This window comes from Terrapene carolina, unplaced genomic scaffold (assembly GCF_002925995.2).
Source record: "Terrapene carolina triunguis isolate 2854851 unplaced genomic scaffold, T_m_triunguis-2.0 Scaffold119, whole genome shotgun sequence".
Lineage (NCBI taxonomy): Eukaryota > Metazoa > Chordata > Testudines > Emydidae > Terrapene > Terrapene triunguis.
Window position 1 is genome coordinate 1,652,803 of NW_020664470.1, and position 5,311 is coordinate 1,658,113.

Here is a 5,311-nt window from a genome sequence, read left to right on the forward strand (position 1 = left end):
AGCCAATGGGGAAGAACCCCAGTATGAGTGAGTGGGGGCAGAATTTTTCCCATTGGACAGTAAGCAACACCATATTCTACCTCCTAATACCCACTCACTGAGGTGTAACCCACACACATCCTCTAGGTCTGGCTGCCTTGTAACTATGGGGCATGTGACATTATGATAAGGCCTTTATTCATGGTCCTCTCCCCTGTCTTCTGCTGTGTGAGTTACAGAGATATGGACCAAGGAAATGGGACAAGTGTGGCTGAGTTTGTGCTCCTGGGTCTCTCCCAGGCCTGGGAGGTTCAGCTCATCCTCTTCCTCCTCTTCATGCCACTCTACTTGCTGATTCTCCTAGGCAATGTCCCCATCATTCTCGCCATACAAGGAGACCTGAGCCTAGGGTCCCCCATGTACTTCCTCCTGGCCAAACTGGCCCTCCTGGGCATCTGCTACTCTTCCGTCACCCTCCCCCCTCCTCCCCAAAGATGCTGGGTGACTTCTTCTATGAGCACAAGACCATCTTCTATGTGGGCTGCATGGCACAGCTCTTCTTCCTCCACTTCTTGGGGGCAGCTGAGATGTTCCTGCTGATGTTCATGGCCTATGAGGTACATGGCCATCTGCATGCCCCTCCACTACATGAGCCTGGTGAGCAGAAGGGTCTGCTGTGTCCAGGTGGGGGCAGCATGGACAGGAGGCTTTGTGCATGTCGCTATCTTGGTGGGTCTGACCATCCGCCTCCCATTCTGTGGCCCCAATGTTCTGAACAATTTATTCTGTGACGTGCATCAAGTCATCAGACTGGCCTGCACTGATACCTACACAATGGAGCTACTGACATTCGCCAACAACGGACTGGTCATATTGATGCCCTTCCTTCTCCTGGTCATCTCATACACTGTGCTTCTGGCCAAGCTGAGAATGCACTCCCTGAAAGGGAAGAGCAAAGCAGCCGCCGCCTGCATCACCCACATCATAGTCATCTTTGTCATCTATGGAATAACTCTAGAGTATCTAAGGGAAATGCTGGAGTATTTTTAGAGTAAATATGGAATATCTATGGAAAACCTCTGAAGCATCTATGGAATAATTCTGCATTATCCATGAAGTATCTCTGGAGTTCACACTGGTGTGATTGAAGGCACAATTTATCTCCCTGGGTCAGTTCCTCAGTCCATGTAAATCAGTATAGCTCAGTTTATTTAAATGGAGCTACACCAATTTACCCCACCTGAGGATCTGATCTCCTGTGTTTTGCTTGCTTCTACAGTGCCATGCACAATTTTATGGCTAATAAATAGAAATTATGGAAATCTCTTATTACTATTACTTCCGTCAAAGTACCGAAATACATTTTTGGGTGTGATGATTGTCTCTGAGAATGATAATGTTATCTACATGAGAATGTTGAGGGGACAGAGTGGGAATGGTGAAATTTTAGAAAGAACTATTAAGTAGCACAGTTAAGCATTCAAAAGTGAAGAGGAAAAAAATGTAAGTTACACAGGCAACCTTCAGTCTACCCCTTGTTTTAATTTAAACAAAAATTCTAGCATATTCCTATCTTATCTATCTATCTATAGAAACTTAACTGTGTAAACTGGTCTCTAAAAATGAGAAAAGGGAGATAAGGAAATTCTCACACATATATTATTTTTCCTACTATTTATGTACTTGTATCTCCAGTCTGTGGCTGGGCCCTCTATATGGTGAAGAATCCCTTCCCACTATCTTCTCAATCCCAGGGTCATGTTCTTGTCTCCAAAGTCATATGTCTCATACCCTTGGTTGCATTAAGAGCTTAGGAAGTCCATCCGCAGCCATGCACATACTGTTACTCTAGAGATGGGCCTTGAGGAAGGCTTGGGAAGAGGACAGAACAATGTCCTTGTAGATCAGTTCAGGGAGGGCATTCCATGAGAAAGGGCCAGCATGGAGGCAAGGGCAGAGAAATTTGTGGTAGAAACAGACAAACAGGTGCTAAAGGCTGGTGTCATTGGTAGAATGAAAGGTGTGGAGGGATCGTAATGGGACCGGATAAATAAGGCTGGGAAGCAGTCTGAACAGCCTTGAAGTTGAGGATAAGAAGTTTGAATCTAAATCTGTGGAATTTAAACTATGATTCAGGTTAGTGTTTGGGTTAGGGTTCATGGTAGGTGTAGGGTTAGGGGTATCATTAGGGTTAGAGCTCCATTTAGGATTAGGTTTAGTGTTAGGGTTGGGGTTATGCTGAGGGTTAAGGGTTACAATAAGAATATACAATTGTGGGGTTACCATTAGATTTAGGGCCTGATTTTTACAGGTATTTTGGCACCTAATGGGATTTTCTAAAACACCAAGGCACCTCAAATTCATTGATTTCATTTAGGTGCCTAGGTTCTTTTGAAAATACTACTAGGCACCATTTAAAATGTGACCTTTAGTTTAGGATTAGAGTTAGGTTTAGGGGTTGTGCTAGGCCTAGTGTTAGGGTTGGGGTACAATTAGGGTTAGAATTACTGTTAGATTTATCATTAGCATTATGGATATAATTAGGGTTACGATACATTTTAGGAGATGGTTAGCATCACAGTTGAATTCTTAGCAGATACATTTGGTACACAGTAGATTGTGGGCATATTGCATATTGCGGGTATCAGGAAGTCTGGAAAGGTTAAGCAATGAGGAAGTGTTGGCTATATTTAGGCTTGGAAGGATTAGATTTGTATTGGTAAATGTTGATTTCACCACACACACATAAACCAATGAAAAATATTTTAATTGATAATCAAAATGTACAGCTAGGCAAAGCAAGAACAATGCTGTTTGAGAATTTACTAGAGTGTTTTAAGCATATTTACTTTGAGTATTTTGACAAGTGACGTTAAGAGTTCGTGTTTTAACTGTTATAAAGTTTTAGCTTTTTGAATCTCAACACCTACTGTCATAAAATAATTATTTCTCACCCCCATACTGCCTAACCCCCATAATTTTCTGCAACTGTAAATTGATAAAAAATCAAGAAAAATATACTTAAACCCATAATTTTGCAAAACTATGAAAATGTAAATCAATAAAAAATGAAAAAATATGCTTAAAATAAACATTATTATATGTTGAAATTATAGGGGAAACAATCAAATTCTGCCAAGCTTAGATACATGATACAAGGGCCAATTGTCATCAGGTTGCTAGATGGGATCATTAGGTAGCTACAGTGATGAATGTAATCCCAGAACTTGACCAAACTAAACCACAGCCATTTTGGGTGTCATTAGCCCCCATTAATTAAAAACAATACCACATAGCTAGGAATAATTGTCAGGCCTTTCATAGGCAAGGTCAAATTGCTGCAGTTACAGCTTTGCTAATCAGGATGGGAGGAGGAGAAAAGAATTAGCAGACCATGAGAATGGAAGAGAGTAAGTCGATGGTGACCTTGGAGAGTTAGCTGTAAAAGATTAAATAACAGGAGGCGGCAGGGTTCCCTCCCGACTCTGAACTTTAGGTACACATGTGGGGACCCGTATGAAAGACACCCCTAAACTTATTTCTACCAGCTTAGGTTAAAAACTTCCCCAAGGCACAAATTCTTTCTTGTCCTTGGACGGTATCGCTGCCACCATCAAGTGAGTTAGACAAAGATTCAAGGAAAACAACCATATGGAGTTCCTGTTCCCCAAAATATCCCCCCAAGCCCCTTCACCGTCTTTCCTGGGGGGACTTGAGAATAATATACCAACCAAATAGGTGAGCACAGACCAGCCTCTTGGGTTTTTAGGACACTAAAAACCAATCAGGTTCTTAAAAGCAGAACTTTATTATAAAGAAAAAGTAAAAGAAGCACCTCTGTAAAGTCAGGATGGAAGGTAATTTTACAGGGCAATCAGATTCAAAACACAGAGGATTCCCCTCTAGGCAAAATGTTAAACTTACAAAAAACAGGAATAAACCTCCCTCTTAGCCTAGGGAAAATTCACAAGCTAAAATAAAAGATAATCTAACACATTTCCTTCCTATTACTTACAATTTGTAATCTTAGATGCTTAGTTCAGGTATGGCTTTAGATGTATTCCCCCTGCCCTGGCTCCTCACTGACCCAGAGAGAACAAAGCAAAAACCTTCCCCCCAGAGTTTTGAAAGTATCTTCTCCCCTTATTGGTCCTTTTTGGTCAGGTGCTAACCAGGTTATTTGAGCTTAACCCTTTGCAGGTAAAAGAGGGATTGTATGCTACTCTTAGCAATATATTTATGACAGGAGGTTTTTAAGTAAGATTAAGTAACAGGTTGTTTGTAATGTCTGGCTTGACAAAGCCCTGGCTGAGATGATTTAGTTGGGGTTGGTTCTGCTTTGAGCAGGTGGTTGGACTAGATGATCTCCTGAGGTCTTCTAAGATACTATGATTAGGGCGGGGGGGGGAATTGGCCCAGAGCTTTTCGCGTTTGGCTAGCAGGGATCTTCCCTGATACCAGCCACGTGGTGGGGGGAGGGGTAAAGCGATCATCCCAGAGAATTCATGGCGGGGTGGGGGGTGTTAGTTTGGTTCCTGCAGGGATCTTCCCTGATACCAGCCACACGGTGGGGGGAGGGATAAAGCGATCATCCAGAAAATTGGATGGGGGAGTTAGTTTGTTTTCTGCTGCTGAAGGTTAACAGGAAAACCGCAGCACTCAACGGGCCTTGCTTGGTATGTGGGAAAGGAGGGCGCAGAAGCCGAAAGACAATGGCTTACCAAGGCCGCATGCAAGCCGAATTCTGTTGCCCAGACCTGTGTCTGTGATCTCTAGCAGCAAAGCCACAGGCACTCAATATTAAGAGGCAAAATGCGACCTTGCACAGAAATCACATGTGCAATGTAATGTGAATAGTGTTGGTCACCGTGAAAGAGTGTAAGTATTGTTCTGCAAAATGTATCTTTTTAAAAAATTCTCTCCTTTTTTCCCTCCCTCCAGCAGCTGCAAATTCTTCAAGCCTCCCTCCTCCGTCCCAAAGGATATCACAGATAAGGCGTCAGAAAAAGAAGACGCAAGACGATATGTTCGCAGAAATCATGGAATCCACCCGCAGTGACAGAGCTCATCTGAATGAGTGGAAGGACACGGTTTCAAAGTATAGGAAAGAAGCCAGTGAACGTGAGGACAGGAGGGATCAACGTGAGGACATGAGGGACCAACGTGAGGACAGGAGGGACCAACGTGAGGAGAGGAGAGACGCTCGAGATGAGAGGTGGCAGCAGGAAGATCAGAGGAGGCAGGATGCAACGCTGGGGCTGCTGCGTGAGCAAACAGACATGGTCCAGCGTCTGGTGGAGCTTCAGGAATGGCAGCAGGATAACAGAGTGCC

At 43.4% G+C, this 5,311-nt stretch overlaps 1 pseudogene; it reads left to right on the plus strand.

Moving 5' to 3' along the window:
* The first annotated feature begins 222 nt into the window (after nucleotides 1–222).
* Nucleotides 223–1,029, plus strand: LOC112104728 (annotated as a pseudogene).
* Nucleotides 1,030–5,311: the final 4,282 nt, after the last annotated feature.